At 41.8% G+C, this 26,397-nt stretch overlaps 1 pseudogene; it reads left to right on the top strand.

Annotated features, from left to right (window-relative positions):
* On the top strand, nt 1–24,922 carry LOC114569771 (NACHT, LRR and PYD domains-containing protein 12-like; annotated as a pseudogene).
* Nucleotides 24,923–26,397: the final 1,475 nt, after the last annotated feature.

The raw sequence follows: 26,397 nt of genomic DNA, 5'->3' as shown, positions 1-26,397 counted from the left end.
TGTGTCCAAACTTTGGCCTGTACTGTACATAGCTTACATTCCTCGGCCACGTCACATCTAAAAGAAACTCTCGTCAGCGGTGGAGCCAGACGTTGTAAACATTTGGGGCTTAGCCCAACCCTAGAGGGGGCGGATGCATGAGATTTATTTTCCCATTCATAGCAGCTGTATGCACAATTCTTCATAAACAGGAGAGAAAACTATAGAAAATGAATCAACAGAATTCATTTTTTGCCTCAAAGCAACTAATCAAATCATGTATCACTCAAATTTTTCGATTCATATGCATTTTCATAATGTCCATTTTTATGAAATGTTTTTCACTTCCACCCCTCACAGATCTGCAGTGTGTCAAAAAGTGGCAGAATTATACATTTACACCTGTTTGTTCTGGTGGTTTTGCCTTGTGTACGCTAATTCTCCTTAAAATATGATTTGTTTTTGCCTTGACACATTATTTATAACTGTTAAGGTCTCAACATCAAACAAATGCTGCTTGTGACTGTGTTTAGTGTTGAAGCCCAGAGCAGCAGCAGAGACCAGACTCTCCTGAACCTGAACCCAGCTGTGTGTCCATCAAGAGCCACCAGTCCATGGATCCACCTTTAGTGTTTAAAGGACAGCTTCCTGCAGAGACTCAGTAAGTCAACCTAGTCCCAGCTTTAACATTGCATCATGGTCTGTACATGTTCTAACAATGTTGTTATTGCTTTTCATATATACCATATATACACCCCTATCACATGACCCTTTTCCAGAAGAACATCAACTTTGACCAGTGTTGCCACAGTTACTTTGAAAAAGTAACTTAGTTACTTTACAGATTACTTGATTTTAAAAGTAACAAAGTTAGATTACAAGTTACTTTATTAGTTACATTCAACAACTGCCGACAACCCCCCCCCCACAGCCTCAACATAAAAATGACAACCGGTTTACTGTGAGGCAGCTCGGCGTGGCCAGTAGTAGGATCTGGTTTATTATGGCATCAAAGAGAGCCAGTCAACCGTGTTTAAGGGCAGCATTTCCTCGACAACATACTGCCCCAACAACTTCTTCAACTCTCCCCCACTTACTGGTTTTGCACCGAAGTCCAGCTTTTGTTGTTTGGGTGGTGGGGGGGCCTCCTCTCTGCTTCGCACCACCTGCTGGGACTTGCTCTGTAAGTTTGACTGCAGTGCTGCGACTCCAAGGGCCCTATTTTAACGATCTGAAACGCAAGTATGAAACGCAAAACGCAAGAAGCTTTGTGGGCGGATCTCGAGCGCTGTTGCTATGATACCGGCGGGATAAATGACTCTTGTGCCCGACACAAATCTAAAATGGGTTGGTCTGAAGTAGCTAGGTGTGGTTTGGGTGTAACGTGCAATAAACCAATCAGAGCGTCATCTCACATTCCCTTTAAGAGCAGGCACGCTTGTTCCATGGCGGATTGTTATTATAACGGTGGATTACTCCCAGACCAGATCCCGCCGTAGTTCAACACCACGTCTCCTTAATTCCTCTAATATTTCCTCATTTATGTCATCAACACATCCATGATTCATGGAAATGTTGTGTAAATCACAACAAGCCACAAAGAATGCTGGGACTTTTTGAGGGATGTACTGTAAAGTGCCTCCTGACCAATCCAAACACCTGAAGCGCGTTTTCAGTAATATTTTTCCTTGTAATTATGTATGGTTTGCAAAAATGGGAACTGCTGCGTCCGTTTAGATGAGAGAAGTGTATGCGCATTGTGCAAGCATGCGCCCCTAAAATACCATCTGAATAACGCATACTGACTTTAGACTAAACCACTACCATCTGAATAGCACCACTGACTTTAGACTAGCACCACTGACTTTAGACTAGCACCACTGACTTTAGACTAGCACCACTGACTTTAGACTAGCACCACTGACTTTAGACTAGCACCACCACTGACCACTTTTAGACCAGGACCACTGACTTTAGACTTAGCACCACTGACGACCACCACTGACTTTAGACCAGCACCACTGACTTTAGACTAGCGCCACTGACTTTAGACCAGCACCACTGACTTTAGACTAGCGCCACTGACTTTAGACCAGCACCACTGACTTTAGACCAGCACCACTGACTTTAGACCAGGTTTTTCCTGGTCAGTGGCGGAATTGTTTTCTGAAACTGTAAAATAGCACCAAGTAATGTTTGCGCCAGAACACGCCTCTTCTTTTCGCTGAACCACCCCCGGGAGCGCAAATACATTCCCTATTTTACCGACGTGCGTCTGTGGAGGGAAAAGTCCGCCGTGCGTCGGGTGCAAAATAGGAATGATACATGCGTCGGTGTACAAAGGCAATTGCGCTGGATGCAAGATAGGGCCCCAAATGTTTCTTAAAATTTGACGTATGTTTTTGTAGCTAGATAGCACTTTGTCACCACCAGCACAGAGTGTACAACCAACCTTAATATTGCCGTCTTTAGCTGACACAAACTCAAAACAGTGACTGTATTTCCAGCTAGAAAACGCGCATCTCCCTCCTCCTTCCATTGTTGTTTACGTTTGTTTTGTGCGTGGTACACGTGAACTGTCCTCATGCTGAAAACGTGACCTGACTTCACTCCCCGAGACGCAAGAAGAAAGCAAAAATTTATATTTTTACTAAGGAAAGTGACAAAAATAGTAACGCACAGTGACTTTGGATAAGTAACTTTAATCTGATTACATGTTTGGAAATAGTAACGCGTTAGTTTACTCGTTACTGAAAAAAGTGATCACATTAGAGTAATGCGTTACTAAGTAACGTGTTACTGGCATCCCTGACTTTGACTACCGATGGTTTTCCTGATCTTGTTGCTGTTGCTAGCAGCTGTTGTGCAGTTAAACGCTGCTGCTGCCCACACGTCCTCAACAATGTTCAAGAGGGAAGATATTATTTGAGTCATTTGCAACAATTATTGTGTTCATAATTATCTTACACTGTATTTCATGTGGATGAGGCCTTAGAATCATGTTGTTTTCGTTAGAATGAGCCCTTCATATCAACTTAGGGAGCAGGTCTTCTTTACAAAGTCTGCCATGAGGGAAGACCACCGTAGGTTTTTGTACTCGCTTGGAAAAGGGAGGTTTGCAGGTATTCAGTTGGTCGCAATCTGCAAACTCACCACGAGATCCTACACACTGGACCCACAGAGCAACAGCAGGACCTCTAACTGGCCAGACTCTGCACATAAATCCCACCAACACAGCTCCGGTGTCGACCAATTAGAACTCCTGTTGCTGCTCTTATACATTTGTGTTACAGTTTTACTTCAGTTTGACAGAACTGTCTGATTTTTAGCAGGAAACCACAATGACGGCAGAGGACCTTTTAAACACTCTGGAGGATTTAAAAGAAGAGGAATTTAAGCAATTCAAATGGTATCTGCAGCAGCAAGACATCCTGGAAGGCTACCAAAGCATCAAAGAATCCAAGCTGGAGAAGGCGGATAGGCCAGACACGGTGGATGTGATGGTTAAAACCTTTCATCTTCATGGAGCTCTGAAGGTGACGAAGAAGGTTTTAGAGAAGATCAACAGGAATGATCTGGTGCAGAGTCTGCCAGACACCAGGTCAGGACCAGAAGGTCAGTCAATCTTTTTAATATGTATTTTCAGTCAGAAAGACTGGGGAATGAAGTGTGCTTTTGCATCACAGTGACATACTGTATGTAGTGGGTTGACTGACTGTGAGGAGTATTTGCTTGTCTTTTAATTTTATTTAAATTAATTGTAACAGTACATCCTTTTCGGGTGAGTGCTGTTGCTGTTAATGACAGTGATTCGTCAATGATCATTTAAATGTTACTACACATTTCCACACAGAGTCAGTGGATGTCACTGATGTTGGAGAGACGTCAGAGAACAGAGGAACTCCCTCCTCTCAGAGCAAAGGTAAGCTGCTGTATTCTCTGGTTCGTATGGAAGCTCTGAGTGACAAAGTCCGCTTTTAAAGTTTGAAAAAATATAGTCCAAGTAAGTTAGTGACTTCATTCTCCAACAAGTTAATTATGGTGTACTACAATGTACTTCAAGAACCAGATTTACAACTCTTTAAATATAAATTACATTACATGTCATTTAGCAGATGCTTTTATCCAAAGCGACTTACAATTGCTATATGTGCTATATGTCAGACGCCACATGGCTCTGGAGCAACTATGGGTTAAGTTTCTTGGTCAGGGACACATTGGTTGATGTATCGCAGTGGGAATTGAACCCAGATCTAGGGCTGCAGCTATTGATTATTTTAGTAATCGAGTATTCTACCGATTATTCCATTGATTTATCGAGTAATTGATACCTGTCGTTTGTATATATACACAATACATGTTTCCTTTCTTAGAAAAAGCAACATTTTATATTGCCAAATTCCAAAACCCTTAAAAAAAAATACATTAGAATACTACATTTTTAGTGGCCCAAATGTTAATATTTTTCTTCTTGCCTCTGGCTCTTTGCACTGGATAGGCAAAAGAGCTGTTCACTGACCAGAGGGTAAATGTGACTATACAAAGCTTACAGCAGGTCTTTACAACTACACTGTTCTGGGGGAAAACATTTTCCGAAGCCTTATACACAGTGAGGAGACAGAATAAATAATGCATGATGACGTCATTCACGTGCATATTAAGTGGCCATGCTGAGGGGGGGGGAGCCGGTTTGTCTCCGGCAGCAGCTAAGTTTCCAAAGATTATTGTAGGCTAGTTGTGTAAAACATGGCTGTCAGCAGAGTAGCATGATGTAGCCTAGTTATGTAAAACATGGCTATTAGCAGAGTAGCATGCTGTAGGCTAGTTGTGTAAAACATGGCTATTAGCAGAGTAGCATGCTGTAGGCTAGTTATGTAAAACATGGCTATTAGCAGAGTAGCATGCTGTAGGCTAGTTGTGTAAAACATGGCTGTCAGCAGAGTAGCATGCTGTAGGCTAGTTATGTAAAACATGGCTATTAGCAGAGTAGCATGCTGTAGGCTAGTTTTGTAAACAGCGCTGTGGACAAGAGCAGCAGCGTTAGCTACCTTGTGTCGGGTTTGTTCTGTGGAATGGATGAGTACACTGGATGTTTTCTACAGAGGTGATGTAGCAGCATGTTTGCAGCTTAAAATGATCCCAAACTTTCTGTCGTTTTCTCTCGGCTGTCTCTTCTCTTAGACCTTCGCTATTTTCGTCTTCCTTCATTAGTAATCTGGGCCATCAGTCTTGTGTTTATATGCTGTCTGTGCTTGTGTTGTGTCCGCAGAAGCGCCAACCTCTTGTGCGCTAGTAATAGTCCTCCGTGCGGAAACCCAGTGAGCCGTACAACCTTAATTACATTGATTAAACGAAGCTTGAAGGCAAAGAATTTTGCTTTGAGGATTTTTTGTAATCAAATTATTCAAGTTATTCGAGGAATCGTTTCAGCCCTACACAGATCTCCCACACCAAAAGCATGTGTCATATCCACTGCGCCAAGGCTATAATGTTACAGTCATCAAATATCAAGCTCTGATAAGTTAGTGTGTAAAGCTGGTATGAAAATATGCAACCGATTTAGACATTTTAGTCATAAAGAGAGTCATTTTGCATACCTAATGCAGGGGTGTAAAAGATTAATGGATTGTGCTTGCATGTCAATCAAGCGTAGTCTGCAGCTGGCACGCACCTCGGTGACAAGAAGCAGAATGCACAGAGCCGGAGTTAAACAGTCTTTTTTCCTGCTGTGCGCACCTTCTGCTTCTTTTACAAACCTCCTGTCAAAATGTTTTTCTGCCACGGACAAAACTGTTGCCGAACCCACCATGTAGGGTGTGCGCGCTGGGGGATATTGTGGTTCGGGAAGAACACAGCGTGAACCGCGGCTTGCTGGTGGTGTGTGGGATTAGGTAATGGCCGTAGATTACAGCAGTTCTTCTGTGTCCGGCTGAGGCACAGTACTCCAGCAACCCGTGTTACCATTAACGAGGTTTATAGGCCTATATCCCACCCGCCAAAGTGGCTAGTAAGAGTTACTGTGTTAACCACCAAATTCAGGTGCTAATGTCAAGCCCTGGTAGTAATAACATGATTTCTATCTGTTTCAGTGGATGTTAAAAAAATAAATAAAATCAATCAGACAGCTGCAGCTGATTCAGAACTCTGCTGCCCGAGTCCTCACTAAAACCAAGAAAGTGGATCACATCACTCCAGTTCTGAAGTCTCTACACTGGCTTCCAGTGCCTCAAAGAATTGATTTCAAAATACTTTTCTGATCTGCTGCTACACTACGACCCACCCAGACCTCTCAGGTGGTCTGGGACAGGTCTACTTGTTGTTCCCAGAGTCAGAACTAAACAGGGGGAAGCAGCTTTCAGTTTTTATGCTCCACATATCTGGAACAAACTCCCAGATAACTGCAGGTCCGCTGCAACTCTCAGTTCTTTTAAATCAAGGCTGAAGACCTATCTTTTTGATCTTGCCTTTCTTTAAATAACCTATTTTATCTGCTTTTATGTTTAACTTTAACTTTCTTTAAATTCTTAACATTTTTTATACTGAAGTTGACACTGTATGACAATCTATAACTGCTCTTTAATGTTTAATTTCTTATACTGCACTGTAACTTGTATTCACATATTTTATCCCTCAGTTCTTTGGGGTTCTAGTTAGATCAATTAATAGAATTGAATTTATGATTATTCCAGTGAGATTTTGCAGAAACTGACATATTTCTGATTATTTCTTTGATACGGGTGTGACAATAGATTACAGAAGAGACAAGCTGTGGACTGTCAAGAAAGTTAGTTTGATAACTAACAAAAAAAAAAATAATTACAATTGAACAGAAATTCTAAAGACCGTTCCGGGTTTTGCAAGGTTTGCCGAAGAAAAGAACTAAGCCTTATGGTGACGACTCCATTGAAAAAGAAAAAGAGTATACTAAAGCTTCTGTAACTATGGGGAATGTATCCTCCATGGGAATCATCTGGACCCATTGTTGGTGAGATGAACCAGAAATATTGACCAAACTGCAAGGTGGAGGGTGGGGGTGTGGTCTTGACCAACTGCCATTTTGCTCATTTGAAAGCCATGATGTCTCTCTCTCTCTCTCTCATGGGTTGGCCAAATTCTCTGGGCGGGCAAAGCAGAGAAAGGGGAGGTAACCTTGCTCCTTATTCAATTCAATTCAATTCAATTTTATTTATAGTATCAAATCATAACAGAGTTATCTCGAGATACTTTACAGATAGAGTAGGTCTAGACCACACTCTATAATTTACAATTTACAAAGCCCCAACAATTACAGTAATTCCCTCAAGAGCAAGCATTATAAATGGCTATTGCGACAGTGGCGAGGAAAAACTCCCTCTTGGGAAGAAACCTCGGCAGACCCAGACTCTTGGTAGGCGGTGTCTGACGGGGCCGGTTGGGGGTGTGAAGGCGATAATAGTCGCATTGAAAATAGTGGAACAGTGATTTTGAAGGTAGTCGTTGTAGTTCATGTCACAGCAGGACGTTGCGGGATGAAACGTGGCGCTGCAGAGCACGGGTGGGTGCAGCAGACGCAGCAGGACGCGGCCGGGCGTTGAAGGGAAGAAGAAACATAAGGACTCCGGGGAGTAAACTCCCCAGAGCTAGGTTAATAACAAGCAGTTCTGGGACAGGATGCATACAAAAGGAAACAAATGAAAACATTGATGAGAGGCTGTACTGGCCTGCCTCCCTCTACTCTCACTATATTATTGATTATATGATCAATAAATCTGATGAATACGAAGAGAAGCAGGTGGGCCGGGTTAGGCGGACGCTGCAACTCCTCACTCCACCATAGACCCATATCTAACCTAACTATAAGCTTTATCAAAGAGGAGAGTTTTCAGTTTACTCTTAAATGAGGTGACGGTGTCTGCCCCCCTAACCCAGACTGGGAGCTGGTTCCACAGGAGAGGACCCTGGTAGCTGAAGGCTCTGGCTCCCAGTCTACTTTTGGAGACTCTAGGTACCACAAGTAACTCTGCATTCTGGGAGCGCAGTGCTCTAGTGGGACAATAAGGTACTAAGAGCTGTTCTAGATAGGATGGTGCTTGACCATTTAGGGCTTTGTAGGTCAGGAGAAGGACTTTAAAGTCAATCCTGTATTTTACAGGAAGCCAATGCAGAGAAGCTAAAACAGGAGAAATATGATCTCTTTTCTTAGTTCTCGTCAGAACACGTGCTGCAGCATTCTGGATCAGCTGGAGAGTCTTAAGGGACTTATTTGACCAACCTGACAGTAGGGAGTTACAATATTCCAGCCTGGAAGTAACGAATGCATGGACCAGTTTTTCTGCATCGTTTTGAGACAGGATATTCCTAATTTTGGCAATATTACGAAGATGAAAAAAGGCTGTTCTCGATGATTGTTTTAGATGGGCGTTAAAGGATATATCCTGATCAAAAATAACTCTGACAGTAATAATTTCTGACAGTAGTGCTGGAGGCCAGGACAACACCATCCAGAGTAGCTATATCTGTAGATAATGAAGTTCGGAGGTGTTTAGGACCCAGCACAATGACCTCATAACAAGCAAGATTCCAGATCGGCCCATCTGAGCTTTCATTTTCTCAAAGGTAGAGCAGGATACCCAGGGCTCGGTTTACACCTATCACCATTTCAAGCCAATTGGGGACTATAGCTAGGCTGGGGGAACGCATATTAATGTTAAAAAACTTTTCATGCCATGGGACCTTTAAGAAACTTCAGACAACAGAGGAGCTTCCTCTCCTCACACTGAAGTACATTAGCAACAGATTATTTACAGTAAGTGTGATTTTGGGAAGCGGAGGGTCCGTGGGGTGTGCTAATAATTACTAGGTTACTAAGTAAGCTTCCAAAGTGCTGCATTCAAACGCTGTTGGAAATTTTACAATCATTCTAAAATGAACGCAGAAAATAGCACAGTAAACACGGCTGGGAAATATTCAGGTTACTACAACATGAACACGAAGAGTAAACACAATTGTTACCAGATGGCTGTTGTTTGAATTAAATAATTTAACTTTAAATATCAGATTTGTATGTTTCATAATTTAAGAACAATATTCAATATATACCAAAACCATATCCGAAAAGTTATCGATGCTTACTCTTTTTCAACCATGCAAGCCATACTCTGGCCTTTCAACGTAAATTAAAACAAGCATTACTGTAGAATAATTATGAATTATTAGAGTGGAAATCCAACTAAATTGACTGAACTCACATTTGTAGATCAGAATAGTTGTTTTTGTTTGTTGTTTGGATGAATTGTTACAATGTATATTTGATTAATAAATTAATAAGAATCATTTTTTTTGGTTTGGCAGCGCGCATAAACTTTGTACATCATCCCACCAAACAGCATTGTTATGTGTTTTACTAGCAGACGGCATTGACAAGAAGGAACCTTCAGGCAACACAAAGTCAATGGAGAACAGAGAATTATTTCCCCTCCGATGGGATCGGGAACTAAATGCACTCAGTCCCTATGTAGTTCTACTCTTTACAGTCACTGTATCGTCCGGGTTAGTGAACAAACATTACAACATTAATGCAACAGATATGATAAAATCTAACCTAGGTCCTTATATACTGTTATTTCCTTTAACAATGTCATTAAATTCACCATTAACTATGCACCTGAACAGTTTATGATGTTGTAATCCTCTACAATCAAAACTCATGTATTCTGTTTTCATGTCCTCTTTTTTTATGTGTGGTGAAGGAGACATGATGCAATATGCATTATTTGGTTATGGCGGAGAGAAAATGGAAGCCATGGCCACCTTGAGGAGTCTTTGCATAACTCCATTTCTAAAAATGATCGGGGCCCCATTCTGCAAAAGTGTCCCACATTCCATGCTTTTTATAAAAAAGTGAACATATCAACCGGGCTACAGTATAATGCTTCTACACTTGAGACAAATAGCCTCATACTTTATATTTTTTATATTTGTGTTCAACACAGATGGGATGGTTCCAGTACCAAAGCCAGCACGGCACATCTCAAAATACCAAGAAAAGATTCAGCCAAACTTCAAAGACCGTTACATGCAACTACAAGAAGGGTTGACGGAGGTGAAACAACCTCTGGATGAGATGTACACACATCTGTTTGTCACAACTGGGGGTGACGTACACAACACACAGCATGAGGTTGGGCAGATTGAGACAGTGAAGCCAGCAGATATAGAGACAACAATTAAACCTTGCGACATGTTCAAACATCCCTCTGGAAAAGACAGACCCATAAGAACAGTGCTGACCAAGGGAATCGCAGGAATTGGAAAAACATTTCTTGTGCACAGGTTTGTGTTGGACTGGTGTAAAAGAGAAACCAATCAAGATGTGCATCTCATTTTCCCCTTCACCTTCCGTGAGCTGAATTCATGGAAGGGAGAGAAGGTATGTTTGGCAGAGCTCATTCATGAATGTATCTGGGAGACCAAAGACATCAAGGAAGAAGCTCTTAATCACATCTTTACAGCTCTGCAGTCATCAGGAAACACCAACTTTGACAGGAGTGAATTCAAACTTCTGTTTGTTTTGGATGGACTGGATGAGAGCCGCCTTGATCTGGACTGCTCCACCAATAAAAACAAGGCAGTTAAAATTGATGTGACAAAGCCGACCTCAGTGGATGAGCTGCTGACGAACCTCATCAAGAAGAAACTGCTTCCGTCTGCTCGCATCTGGATAACCACACGACCTGCAGCAGCCAATCAGATCCATTCTGATTTTGTTGACATCACAACGGAGGTCAGAGGGTTCACTGACCCACAGAAGGAGGAGTACTTCAGGAAGAGATTCAGAAATGAGGAGCAGGCCGGCAGAATCATCTCCCACATCAAGACATCACGAAGCCTCCACATCATGTGCCACATCCCAGTCTTCTGCTGGATCACTGCTACAGTTCTGGAGGACGTGTTGAAGACCAGAGAGGGAGGAGAGCTGCCCAAGACCCTGACTGAGATGTACGCAGAATTCCTGGTGTTTCAGATTCATCAGACAAAAAAGAAGTATGACCCAGAAAAGTGCAGCCCAGAAGAGAAGTATGACCAAAAGTGCATTCAGTACATTAAGTCATTAGCAAAACTTGCTTACCGTCAGCTGGAAATGCGTAACCTGATCTTCTATTAAGAAGACCTGAAAGAGAGTGGCATTGATGTCAGAGGAGCTTCGCTATGCTCAGGAGTGTTCACAGAGATCTTCAAAGAGGAAAGTCGGAGGAAGAAAGAAAAAAAAAAGATGTTTAGCTTCATCCATCTGAGCGTTCAAGAGTTTCTGGCTGCTCTTCATGTAGAGAGGGCAGTAATTAACAGAAACAAAAATGTGATGTTTGGCCAAAATTTGCGTGATCAAGGGCGAATGGTTTTCAGCAAAAAATCTGTGATGTCTAAGGTCCACAGGTTTGCTATTGACAAGGCCTTACAGAGTCCAAACGGCCACCTGGACTTGTTCCTTCGCTTCCTCCTGGGTCTTTCCCTGCAGACCAATCAGGATCTCCTTAAAGACCTGCTGGCTCAGACAGGAACTAGCTCAGAGACCAATCAGGAAACAGTCAACTACATCAAGAAGAAGATCAGTGAGAATCTGTCTCCAGAGAGAAGCATCAATCTGTTTCACTGTCTGAATGAACTGAATGATCGTTCTCTAGTGGAGGAGATCCAACAGTACCTGAGTTCAGGAAGTCTCTCCACAGATAAACTCTATCCTGCTCAGTGGTCAGCTCTGGTCTTCATCTTACTGTCATCAGGAAACGATCTGGACATGTTTGACCTGAAGAAATACTGTGCTTCAGAAGAGGCTCTTCTGAAGCTGCTGCCAGTGGTCAAAGCCTCAAAAACAGCTCTGTAAGTAACAGATAACTGCAGATACTAACTGTATTGAATGTGTAGTGTTCTTCTTAACTCAGACGTGCTGGAAGTTATTTTTCGCCAGGGGTGTTTGGGTGTGGGGGGTCTGTCTCTCCCCTCCCCTCCTGACGGTGCGTACTGCACAGCGAACTCTAAACAATGAGCAGTGAAGTATGTGACAAATTCTAAAAAGTTACAGACTATTTGTTTCTTAATAGGCATACATAAATCACAATCATACTAGGCTATATATATATATATATATATATATATATATATATATATATATATATATATATATTTCGGAACACCAAACGTAGATTTGTGCTCTGGAGTTCGGCTGATAAACTCAGCCGAACTCAGAGACCCTGAATATCCAGATCATCCAAAATTTCTTTGTGGACGTGAAGCAGTGCGATATGTGAAAGTCTACTCTGAGTGATAGTGGTATGGAGCCATGTTTTCAGGCGGTGAAGAGCTGATAAAGGAGTCTTAAGATTTAGTTAAGAATTTGATTAGTTGATCAATTGAAAAACCTGCAAATTGTTTCTTCGGTTTCATTGTACCTCCACAGAGTAATGCAGCCAAATAAAGAAAAAAAGATCCGCCACTTTGTAGTTCATTTGAGGCTGAAATTAATTAGTGTGAATGATTGGGATCCAACAGATGTGACTTTTTTTTATTTCCTTTAATAGTTTTCGGACTCCAGTAATATATACAATACAATACATACATTTGTTGTGTTAAAATCATTAACTCAGTTTGGACAACCATAGAAATTGTTGACAAGTTCACCATATCGCTCAGTCTCATTTACAGGTTTTGATAAAGTGTCCACACCATGACATTGAGGGAGTAAAAGTCAAGTCATTTGTTGGTGTTAAATAGCCTGATGGCTGTGGGGACAAAGGATCTCCTGAACCTCTCTGTCCTACAGTGCAGCGAGAGCAGTCGCTCACTGTAACTGCTCCTCTGTCCAGCCAGGACCTTGTAGAGGGGGGGGTTGTCATTACCCATTATGGCGTAAAGTTTGTTGCATGCACGCCCCTCTACTACAGTTCTCAGTGAGTCCAGTCTTCTGCGCAGCACTGAGCTGGCCTTTTTGACCAGCTTATCGAGACGTCTGCTGTTCTTGTCTTGTCATGTTGCCACCCCAACAAACCGCCCCATAAAACAGGACACTCGCCTGATAAAACATGAGCAGTAGATCGCTACTAATGTCAAAAGATCTGAGCCTCCTGAGAAAAAAGAGACGGCTCTGTCCCTTTTTGTACAGAGCAACATATTAGCGGACCAGTCAAGCTTACTGTCCAGGAGTACACCCAAGTACTTGTAGGTCTGCACAACCTCAATGGCCTCCCCCTTTATGCAGACCGGCTGACAGTTTGGCTTTGACTTCCTAAAATCCACCACCATCTCTTTAGTCTTGGTGGTGTTCAGGAGGAGACAGTTGTTATTGCTCCAGTCACAGAAGTCCTCCACAAGGTCCCTGTACTCCTCCTCCCGTCCACCTCGCACACATGCCACAACAGCCGTATCATTGGAGTACTTCTGGATGTGGCAGGACTCAGAATTGTACTTAAAGTCCGATGTGTGCAAAGTGAACAGGAACGGAGCCAGAACTGTCCCCTGTGGAGCCCCCGTACTGCACTCCAGTGACCCCGAAACACAATTCCCCAACTTGACAAACTGCAGCCTTGATGTTAAGTAATCCGTTATCCAGTTGGTCAAGGAGGGGCCACCCCTATACTTACGAGCTTGTCTCTCAGTATAAGGGGCTGGATGGATTTAAATACACTAGAAAAGTCAAAAAACTTGATCCTTACATAAGAACCAGGCACATCCAGATAGGCATAGGCCCGGTGCAACATGCAGATGACCGCATCCTCCACTCCTATATGTTCCTGGTAGGCAAACTGAAGGGGATCTAATTCTTGTGCAACCTGCGGTTTCAGGTGGCGGAGGAGCAGCCGCTCCAGAGCCATAATGTGGGATGTTAACGCCACTGGCCTGTAGTCCTTCATCTCCACTGGGCGTCCTGTTTTGGGCACTGGTACAAGACAGGATGTTTTCCACAACACCGGGACTTTCTCTGTCTGTAGACTCAGGTTGAAGAGGTTATGGAGGGGCTCCGCTAATTGAATCGAAAGCAAAGTTGTAGTGGGGGCTGCAGATACAGGTTTGGGGATGCCGCTACATAGCGGGTACACCAGAGAGGATGAAAAAACAGCAGCAGAAGGGGTATCTGAAGTAGTGGAGGTGACGGAGGTGACAGCGCCCCCCTGTTGAACCTATTGTAGAACTGGTTGAAGTCATTGGCTTTGTCCACATCTTCCTCAAAAACCTGGCCATTCTTCTTTTTAAATCCAGTGATGTTTCTCATCCCCTTCCACACCTCTTTAATGTTGTTATCCCGTAGTTTCCCTTCCACTTTGTTTTTATAGTCCACCTTTGCCTGCTTCAGTGTCCTCCTCAACTCATGTTGCACCCCTCTGAGCCTCACTCTGTCTCCATTCCTGAATGCCTGCTTTTTCTGATTCAGTAGCTGTTTGATGTCACTGGTAATCCAAGGTTTATTATTAGCAAAGCAGCGTACAGTCTTTACAGGTATCATAGTGTCCCTACAGAAGTTGATGTAGTCTGTGATGATGCCCACCCTTGCATCAATGTCCATGCTGTTTCCCTGGGACTCCAACAGCACATCCCAGTCTGTGCATTCGAAACAGTCCCTCAGGGCATCGCTGGCCTCTGGTGACCATTTCCTAAACGAACGCGTTGTAACTGGCAGCTTCTGTACACAAGGTTTGTATGTGGGCTGGAGAAAGACTAAACTATGGTCTGATCTGCCAAGTGGTGGTAGAGGTACAGCACTATAGGCCTCCTTGACATTTGCATTGAACAGATCAAGTGTATTATTCTCTCGTGTGGGACAGGCCACATACTGAACAAAACCAGTCAGATGGGAGGTGAGGGTAACATGATTAAAATCCCCTGTGATTACAATAAAAGCCTCAGGATGCTGGGTCTGTAATCGAGCCACAGCGTCATGAATGACGTCACACGCAGCCGCGGCCCCGCCCTCGGTGGAATGTAAACAACAATGGCAACCACATGTGAGAACTCCCTCGGAACATAGTATGGTCTAAGACCGACAGCCAGCAGTTCAATGTCCTGACAGCAGATCTTCTCATACACTGTACAATGTCGGGAGTTACACCATCTGCTGTTCACAAACAGAACCAGTCCCCCACCTTTACACTTGCCACTGGCCTTCGCATCTCTGTCAGCTCGCACAACAGAGAAGCCAGGTTAGTCCACACATGAGTCCGGTATGTTGTTGTTCAGCCAGGTCTCGGTAAAACAAATCAGACTGCACTCACGGTACAGTCGCTGATTCCTCACGAGTGCCTCCAACTCGTCACACTTATTAGTGAGCGAGTTTACGTTACCCGTGAGGACTGAAGGTAGAAAAGACTTGTACCTCCATCTCCTAGCTCTTAGCTTAGCCCCGGCTCTACATCCTCGATACGGCTTACACAGCACAGCCGGTATGGGATGTCTGGCTCCGTATCTGGTCTTCTGTATTACCAGAAGTTCCTCTCTTGTGTACACTACTCTTCGCAAAGTAGTATTCATCATACAACACAGGGAAACTCACGCAAAAACAGGACATACTGGAGCTACTCGGACCTTGGCTTCTTGGGAACAGGGATGATGGTTGAGGTCTTGAAGCAGGCTGGCACATGACATGTCTTCAGTGAGGTGTTAAAAATGTCTGTGAACATTGGAGACAGCTGATCAGCGCAGTGCTTCAAGCTTGATGGGGAGACAGCATCCGGTCCAGCAGCTTTCCGGGGGTTCTGTCTCCTGAAGAGTCTGTTGACGTCCCTCTTGTGGATGGAGAGAGTCGTCACTGAGGTGTGTGGGGAGGTGGAGGGGGGTACCATTAAGGAGGGCATTGGTGGGGGCACCCAGGACCCTGACTGAGGTGGGGGAGGTGATGCACTGTAGCTGGAGCTGTGGGGAGGTGTCGTGGGGGATGGTTTCAGGACTGTTCTTTTGTCTTTCAAATCGACAGTAGAACTCGTTCAGGTCATTGGCTAGGTGTCGGTCGTTGAAGGAGTGGGGGGCTTTAGGCTTATAGGTGGTGATCTGTCTAAGTCCTTTCCAGATAGTCACAGAGTTGTTAGCTTAAAACTGGTGTTGGAACTTCTCAGAGTACCACTGTTTAGCCTCCTTCACTGCCTTCCTAAACTTGTACTTTGCCTTTTTAATTCTGTCTTTGTCCCCACTCCTGAATGCGTCTTCCTTAGCCAGCCTTAACCTTCTGAGTTTGGCAGTGAACCAGGGATTGTCGTTGTTGTAACTCACCCTGGTGCTTGATGAAACACAGCAATCCTCACAGAAGCTGATGTATGATGTCACAGCCTCTGTGTACTCATCCAGACTGTTGGTAGCAGTCGTGAACACATCCCAGTCAGTAGAATCCAAACACGTCTGAAGATCCTCCACAGCCTCACTGATCCACTTCTTTGATGTCCTCACTACAAGTTTGCAGAGCATTAATTTCTGCCTGTACGCAGGGATCAGGTGGACCATGACATGGTCAGAGAGTCCCAGAGCTGCGTGGGGGATGGCGTGATAAGAATCCCTGACTGTGGTGTAACAGTGATCCAGAATGTTCTCCTCTCTGATCGGACATTTAATATGCTGTCTATATTTAGGGAGTTCATGAGTGAGGTTTCCTTTATTAAGGTAACCAAGGACAATAACTGGGGAGTCCGGGTTTGTCCACTCCACACTCAGTATCTGGTTAGCGAGCATGCGCTGCGCGTCCTGCACGTTGGCCTGCGGTGGGATGTAAACACCGACCAGAATGAATGAAGCAAACTCACGGGGTGAATAAAAAGGCTTGCAGTTTATAATTAAATATTCCAGGTCAGGAGAACAGTGCTGCTGAGTCAAGAAAAAGGCGACTCTAACAAGCGTTACACGCGGGACGCGAACCCGGGTCTCCTGCGGGAAAGCCACCCCAACCAACCTCCTTACGCAGCAATTCTTCCTTACATACTGCTCGCTAAATCTTATCTAAGTTTGGGTGTCCCCGCTTCGTTACATAAATACGCTGAAGGGTGCCTTTAACTTCGCATCAGACGCTGACAGCCACTGTCCAAAGGTCAAATTTTACGAGTTTGGAATGAGAACGGGCTGCATATACACGCCACTTGCCGTGTTATCGCAAGAAGAAACTGTTATTGCGAAGAAAGCTATGGTTGAGTTTAGAAAAACAAAACCGGTTGGGTTTAGGAAAAGAAGAATGGGGTTGGCTTTAGTAAAAGAAGAAAGCGATGGTTGAGTTTAGGAAACGCGACACGTGGGACAAGGAAACGTGACACGAGTGACACGATCCCCGGTCTCCTAGGTGAAAGTCCTGTGTTTTAGCCATCCACTACCCTGACCAACCTTTCAAACTACTCGTTACAGCGTAAATTCACATGCATTCACAAGGGAATGTAAGTCAATGGAGGCCAAACGGCATGATATACACGCAAAAAAGCCAGTATGCGTCTTGATAACATGCCAATAATGGCATACAAATTGGCGTGTCATACATACGCCATTTCATGAGATCAGTCTGCATTGTGAGTGCACAATGTTCTGACACAGATTCTCTCAAAGTTACCTGGTTGGTGCGCTCTATGAGGTAAGATGTGGACAGAGAGTGTGCAGAAACTGAGACACAGATCCTGAAGGATGGAAATGAGGTTCTGGTGGTTCACTGTTTCAAAGGCAGCAGAATGGTCCAGAAGGATGACCACAGAGGGGAGAGAGGCTGCTCTAGTAGATTCAAGCCGCTCAGTGACAGGCATGAGGGAAGTTTAAGTTGAGTGGCCTGCCTTGAAACAAAAATAGTTGGGATCAAGAAGATTCTGGTGAAGATAACAAGTTTGAGTGTTTTGGAGAAAAACGGAAGAAGAGAGACAGGTCTGTTGTTGTTAACTTCAGACAGGTTGAGTGTGACTTTCTTTTGGAGAGGGGTCAATCTCGCTTCTTTGAGAGAGTCCAGGAAACAGCCGGTTGACTAGGTGGTGATAATAAGATGAGTGAGAAAAGGATGACCCAAATCTTTCACAAGGTTTTTTTTTTTTTTCCTGGTAGCTACCTAAATATAAGTGTATGTCATATCAAATACAGATAAACATGTTTTCACTTACAGTCCCCTCCAAAATTAAATGTTCATATGTTTAGGCTGAGTGGCTGTGATCTGTCAGATAGAAGCTCTGTAAAGGGGGAGCCAGATCTGTCAAATGGTGTTGTCATTTTTATTTAGCTAACCACTTTATTTTCTGATAATAGTAATGCCTACCTAAACATCGGTGTAATTAAAATCAATGTGTTCTGTACATATTTTTAGGCTGAGTGGCTGTAATCTGTCAGAGAGAAGCTGTGAAGATCTGTCCTCAGTTCTCAGCTCAGAGTCCTCTAGTCTGACAGAGCTGGACCTGAGTAACAACGACTTGCAGGATTCAGGAGGGAAGCTGCTCTCTGCTGGACTGGAGAGTCCACACTGTACACTAGAGACTCTCAGGTCAGGAATAATAAACCTATAAAGGGGGAACCAGATCTGTCACACAGTGTTTTCATTTTTTGTTTGACAGTTAACCACTTTATTTTATGAAAGTAGATGCTATCTAAATATCAGTGTAAGTAATATCAAATACAGATAGAAATGTTTTTACATATGTTCTGTACATATTTTTAGGCTGAGCGGCTGTAATCTGTCAGAGAGAAGCTGTAAAGATCTGTCCGCAGTTCTCAGCTCCAAGTCCTCTAGTCTGAGAGAGCTGGACCTGAGTAACAACAACCTAAATGATTCAGGAGGGAAGCTGCTTTCTACTGGAGTGAAGAGTCCACACTGTACACTGGATACTCTCAGGTCAGGAATAATAAACCTGTAAAGGGGGAACCAGTTCTGTCACACAGTGTTTTCATTTTTCTTCAGTCAATTAACCATTTGTCTTTGATTATAGTAATGCCTACCTAAATATAAGTGTAAGTACAATCAAATACAGATATAAATGTTTTTTTTACATATGTTTTGTACATATGTTTAGGCTGAGTGGCTGTAATCTGTCAGAGAGAAGCTGTGAAGATCTGTCCTCAGTTCTCAGCTCCAAGTCCTGTAGTCTGAGAGAGCTGGACCTGAGTAACAATGACCTCAGGTCAGGAATAAAAACATATAAAGGGGTAACCAGATCAGGATGGAAGCTTTGATTATAGTAATGTCTACCTAAATATAAGTCTACAATCAAATACAGATAGAAATGGAGTTCTGAAGAGTCCACACTGTACACAGAGAGAAGCTGGATCTGTCCTCACTCTCAGGTCAGGAATAATAAACCTAAGAGTGAATAATGCAGGAGAGAAGCTGGATCTGAGTCCACACTGGCTGTCAAACCTGTAAAGGGGGGAACCAGTTCTGTCAACCAGTTTTTCTTTTTCTTCAGGTCTTTGATTATAGTAATGCCTACCTAAATATAAGTGTATATCAAATACAAGATCTTTCCTCTACACCTGAGTAACAGTGTTTTCTTTAAACCTGTAAAGGGGGTACAAGATCTTTCACACAGTGTTTTCTTTAGTCAGTTAATCATTTGTCTTTGATAATAGTAAAGCCTACTTAAATATATTAGTGTAAGTGATAACTACAGATATAACTGTTTTTTACATATGTTCTGTACATATTTTTAGGCTGAGTGGTTGTAACCTGTCAGAGCGAAGCTGTGAAGATATGTCCTCAGTTCTCAGCTTAGAGTCCTCTAGTCTGAGAGCGCTGGACCTGAGTAACAACGACCTGAAGGATTCAGGTGTTAAGCTGCTCTCTGCTGGACTAAAGAGTCAGCACTGTAAACTGGAGACTCTCAGGTCAGGATTCAGCTTCTGTTAAATAACCATTTAAATGTTGCTTGATATACAAGTTAATGTATGTTAAAAAATATACTCAACATCTTTCAGCCAATTTTTGTGTTTTCATGGCCCACAACTTCTGTGTTTTGATTCAGTCTCACTAGCCTCATCAGCACCTTCTTCAGAAGCAGCATGCAGCTGTTCCATCTATCAAGATCTCATAAACTAACTGTACACTACCTGCCCAGCAGCCAACAGCAGACAGATGCAGTTAGACACTAGCCAAAATTCTTTCTTAAGGGTTTATGGAGACCATTTAAAAAAAAATCAGAACTCTGTACGATACTCCGTGATTCGCTCACATATCATTCCCAGTGCAGCTGGCTGCATCATAAAGATCTTTTGTGATCTTATAGATGTCTGGGGTCTACCAGCCGTGCTAGAGAAAGCTTTAGGGCTATATCAACATAAGTCAAATTACTTTGTTGTTTCTATGCCAACTTTCAAATCTAATATTTCCACAGACTCCGCTTTATTTTGCTGTTTGGTTGGACTGGCTTTGGGTCACTGCAGAAGTTTGCCAATTGAGTCAAAAATAAATTAATGCAGTTCTGGTGGGATATGATTGTTTGGCAACAATATATTTCAAAGAAGTGGACTGATGAGACAATTTAACATTTAGCTAAAATTATGAAATTCACACTGAAGAAGAAAGACATGATGCAAATGAATTAATTATTATTATTGTAAATTTAAATCATTGTCTGTGTGTGTGTTTGTGCATGTGTGTGTATTCAGTTTTTCAGGCTGTCTGATCACAGAGGAAGGCTGTACTTCTCTGGCTTCAGCTCTGAGCTCCAACCCCTCCCATCTGAGAGTTCTGGACCTGAGCTACAATAATCCTGGAGACTTGGGAGTGAAGCTGCTTTCAGCTAGACGGGAAGATCCACACTGGAGACTGGACACTCTAAGGTATGAACAGACAGCAGAGCTCACTGTTGGTTCACAGTAACTGGTGTGCTGAGAATCTCCTCCCCGCTGAGACTCAACTCCTGTTAATAAATTACATTGTTATTGGAGTACTTTGAGGATTATGTTGATGATCAGCGTTAAACTTTGACCTTAGAAACCTGTGATGTTTGATATATTTTGAAGATGAGAGATGATGAAGCTTCTGAAGGTTCATTTTGACTTTGTTTTTTCCTCCAGTCTCGATCATTGTGGAGAGCAGAGGCTGAAACCTGGTCTGAGGAAGTGTAAGTGTGCTTTCACTTTGATTCATTAAAACAAGGCACAGCATCTTATAGTACAATTAGTTTTGTGTTAGTATTTTTTTATTGCTAACAAGCATCAGTTAAAATGGAAGTCACATTGTCAAAACTATTCACATGGACCAAACTGTGGATCATTTTTCATTGCTTTAACACAAGTCTTTTCTCATGCAGACTCCACCACCAGCAGAACACTTTATTTCTGCAGCACATTGTTCAAATGCTAAGAAACATGTAACCCCTGGTTACCAGAACCTTGTGAAATAGATTAGACTATAGGAAAGTTACTACATAGTGAAATGATTTGCTATTGAATATGAATAGATATATAACTAAATGCTAAGTCCATGCCCCCCCCCCCTCCCCCAAATAGAAAGGATGAGACCATGAATATGACACAGTAATTGAACTCTTCATGAAAATATCTTCGTACATTAATTTGTTATTGAATGTATGGTTATGTTATGTATTAATTGTGTTCAATTTTCACATTCAAGTTGGTATGTGTATTAGGAATATTATTGGGATTTTTGATGAGGAGGAAAAATTTAAATTGAATAAAATAGGATTTATAAGAGACAAAATAAGAAGAACAAATGAACTCAATCCGTGCCTAACTAATAATAATAAATTAAAATAGCATTTGAATCTGAAATAAACTAGGAAATGTAGTTAAACTAGATATTTACCTAACAGGTGGATTCCGAAATAAACCTTAAAACGAAAAGAGAACAGGTGAGTTAAGCCCAAGACACACTGAGCCGATAATCGGCCATTGGACAGTCTGGCGAGGTCAGTGACTCGAGTCTGTTTGGTGTGTCCTGTGCCGTTGTCCGTCTGAGGGGCTGTCGGCCTTCATTTTGGCCGACCTGACATGTTCAGTCGGAGGCAGGGAAGTCAGAACTCACCCAGATATGGCGAGAGGAATGAGCCTGACTAGAGTCTCTCAAAATCTGACAAAAATCTTTTAAACTGACCTTTGTTGAGTTGAAATGAAGACAGATTCAGCAACTGCATGGCCTATTTCTCGCTTAAAAGTTTTTCAGAAACATGTTTCAGTGAACTATTTTAGTACAATATGAGATTGTATTCTGAACAAGCCGCCATGACAGTCTGGTTTGAATTTCCGGAGAAAACAAACCCATGTGACGCGTTCGTCCAATCAGCTGCCGGTTTTCATTTCTTGGGCAACAATACAGAGTAGCGCCTCCTGCTGCTATGGAGACGTATTACGTTTCTCAAGTCGGTGTCGCCTCAGTGTGTTCCTAGGCAGTTTTTGGGACCTCTGGGACCCAAATGATCATTCCATTCCATCTAGCTATTAGAAGTGAAACGAATGTTTGAAATTAGTATTGCATCTTGATATCTGGTTTCACTTGTATATTGTTGTCATTATGTGTTGAATGGTATTTTAAGACAAACTAGCTAGAAAAACAAGATAACTGAAAGATGAAAAAATACTTTTTTTTTAAACATAACTGTAGAGTCTGTTTCTTGTTTCACCATTGCTGCCTGAGCGACCTTGGACAATATTTACAAATATAAACACAGGACAGAGACAAACACACGTCTGCATGCTATGTCATTCTTGGTTTAATTAACAGTTAGTCTGTTAAAAAGCAACAAATAAACCATCATGTGTGTTATATCATAAACTGCTGCTGTGTTGTGTCTTGTTCTCGTCATCAGATTCCTGTGAACTCAGACTGGACACAAACACTGTGAACAGAAAACTCAAACTGTCTGACAACAACAGGACAGTGACACGGGTGGCAGAGGATCAGCCATATCCTGATCATCCAGAGAGGTTTGAGAGGTTGGAACAGCTGATGTGTAGGGATGGTCTGACTGGTCGCTGTTACTGGGAGGTCGAGAGGAGAGGAGATGTTGATATATCAGTAAGTTACAAAGGAATCAGCAGGAGAGGATACAGTGCAGACTGTTTGTTTGGAGGTAATGATCAGTCCTGGCGTCTGTTCTGCTATGATAGTGGTTACTCTGTCAGTCACAATAAAAGAGACAGACACCTCTCCTCCTCCCCCTCCTCCTCTGTCTCTAGTAGAGTAGGGGTGTATGTGGACTGTCCTGCTGGTTCTCTGTCCTTCTACAGAGTCTCATCTGACTCACTGATCCACCTCTACACCTTCAACACCACATTCACTCAACCTCTTTATCCTGGGTTTAGGTTCTGGTCTGCACGGTATGGTTCTTCAGTGTCTTTGTGTTCTCTGTAGGTGGAGAGTCTCCTCCTGTGCACAGAAACCCACACACTGCTGACCAACACACACAATCTCTTTGTAAATCAAACTCAAAATTACAAGAGAACAATGCATTAAAGTCTTCACTAATATATACACTTTATAATCACCACTAATTAATGGTAAATTGAAAGTTAAACTTTAGTTAATAGTTATTTTACTGTCAACAAACAATTAAATGATTTATAATGTTTACTAATAATTAGTAATGTTATAATGTATGTTATTTTATCATTATGTTAATGTCACATAACATCATTAGTTTATACACTTAGATAGTTAATTAATAATTGTTTTGTAAACCATCTATCAACATTACTTGGATGCTATTATAACTAATACTTATAATAATCAGCTAATGATTAATACATGGTTTATAAAGCATCAAGTAAAATTAATTTAAATCTTTTTCGGCGATCTATAGAAGGAATGATGATTTGTACACTGATCATATATAAATGATGTTTATAGCTGCTTAACAAAGTCTTAAATAACTATTATCAAGGTATTATATTCATCAGATACAACTTTATGATCACCATCCAAATAATGTTTATTGACGGTTTATAAACAATTTCTTAAAAATTAATGAATCCTTTTAAAATATATAAAATGTCATGACGTGAGCAACAAACTGTTAAAACAACATAACGTATAGCATAACTAATAATTAGTCAACGTTATTAATTATCATTTTGTTGGTAGTTAACAGTAGAAACACTGTTAACTATAGTGTAGTTAACTATCAATTTACCATTTATTAGTCATAAACGGTACCCAATTCCTGTCTCCTGAACGGGTTTAGCCTCGTTTGAAAGTTTAGTGAATGTTGTGTGGATGGAAGAAAAGTTATATTTGTAAAGTTAGGTAATATTTTCTGTTGCTAAAAGTAGATATTTGCGCAGCTAAAAGACATATTAAGCATAAGGAACATTAGTTTTGTTTGAACATTAGATAATCAGAGTGTCAGCCTGCAGAGTGAACAGCAGGAAGCAGCAAATCCACAAATACTGAAATATTCTGCAACATTCAAATTGGAGAGAAACACTGAAGTCTTCAGATCAAAAGTGTCACATTAAAAATGTGTTGCAGAAAAATGTTTGCGTCCTCTGCAGCTGTTTGAACTTTTAAATACATAAATAAAGGAAATAATGAGATGGCTTTCTGTCTGGCTCATTGAGCTTTTAATCTCATCTCATGTCTGTATTAAAAACTGTGTAGCAAGAAAAATGATTTACAGTTTGAGTTTAATCTGATAATTGTGACTATGAGATGAATGTTTCTGTGATTCTGTAATGAAAGGCTTGTTAAATCACTTTTCTTCTGATTATAATGAATGTAATAAGTTGAATGTTTTTGATTCAGTAATGAAGAGAAAGAAATATAATAAAAACATCTTTTCTTAGTGTTCATGAGTTTGAGCATGAATAAATTCTTTAATTTCATATACTGTAAACATCCAGTGAAATTTGGCTTAACGTTTGTTATTTTGCATTTATGTATACACATCTTTACCAAATGCTATAAAATGAAGATTCCAGTGTTGTATTTATTATGTTTAAAATGTAAAATGACATTTTTACACTCAGTTTTGATATCATGATTAGTTTTAGTCATTCAAGTCCAAAAAGTAACTGATTGGATACAATGGTCAAATAAATGCAATAAATATTCTGCTTCAAATTACATTTGTTTTGTTTTAAATATATAACAATTTGGAGGAATATAGCTAGAATATAGCTAGACAAAACAAGTAAATAGGAAATAAGAAAATCAGAACACTGCATGCCAAAACAGCAGTATGCGCGCAAGCGTGAACCACTAGTGTTTCTTCTTACTTCGTATCTTTTACTGTCTATGGTGTCTGCCACTGCAACACATTTCTCCTTGAGACCAGAGTTGAAGAATGTATGGCTGCAGCCTGGAAAAACAAAAACACAGCAGTCTCTGAACTCGCGTTGGGAGTTTCGTTGAAGTTGGATGTAGTCCAGTTTGTTGTCTAATGAGCGGACACTTGCAAGCAGGATTGATGGGACATTTGGCCGGCTAGCGTTAGCTTTCCACCTAGCCGCTGAGGATGTCCCCTTACCCAGCTACCGACATCAAGCGACACCGCAGGCTGAGGTGCTGGTTTCCATTGCAGGCGAAGCTTGCGTAGTGTGTTGAGTGTTCCGTCCGTAATAACGTTTCCTGCATATTCTCCGATCTGTACCCATGTATCCCAGTGGTACATATGTGCGGTAGTTTGAATGCACATAATTGTTGTAAAAGTTTGCTGCTGAAAAGAGAGCACCTGTTTAGCGAAGCTTCAAGATGGCTGACAGTCGTTTTTCTTCAGCTTACTTCAACTCGCCAGTCCAACCCCCTATGGGCGGGTTAAAATCATGCGGGATTAGCTGATGACGCAAAAATCGTCTTTTTCCATCACCGGAAGATACAATACAATACAGAGATCGCTCATCTCAGGGGGACATGATGGAGGGGAAGCACGGTCATTTGAAAATACTACCATGTTTCTACTGATACAAAGCTTAATGCTAAATCGGTGAAGTATCCCTTTAAGAAAAGGAACCGTGAAAAGGACGGAAACTGCATCAGACCAGATGTGTTCGTATATGGTCCATACCCGCAAAGGTGTCCGATCATCAGCACAGTAATGGTACACAAAGTTCCTATTTTTACAGGCGACCCCTCCCCAGGGTTCCTCTCATCTTGTGCCTTGCACTCAAATTGGCTTTAGCTCTAAAAATGTATGTTTCAGATATTTTATTGAAAGCATTTGTGCATAAGTCTTGACATTTATATGCATTCACAAGCCAAGTACAGATTAAAGAAGGAAAAAGAAGGGAAAAGAGAACAAGTGGAAAGGGAAAACTCCTGATCTTTAGCTTGCTTGATATTTTGAATGCATCTGCGAATCACCTGTTTGTATCTTTAAACAGTTCACACATCACCTTAGAGCTTCCAATCTGGGGCTTTTATTCCAAAATGTGTTGACAAGTGAAAAATCACAGCTGGAGTCTTGTCTTGTTAACTAGGCTTTAATGTATTAATGTATTAAGGATCTATTAGATTACCATTATTCTAGAAACATTATATGAGAAATATATTATTTTCTGGGT

This window comes from Perca flavescens, chromosome 2 (assembly GCF_004354835.1).
Source record: "Perca flavescens isolate YP-PL-M2 chromosome 2, PFLA_1.0, whole genome shotgun sequence".
Taxonomy (NCBI): Eukaryota; Metazoa; Chordata; class Actinopteri; order Perciformes; family Percidae; genus Perca; species Perca flavescens.
This window is presented reverse-complemented; position numbering and strand designations above follow the sequence as displayed.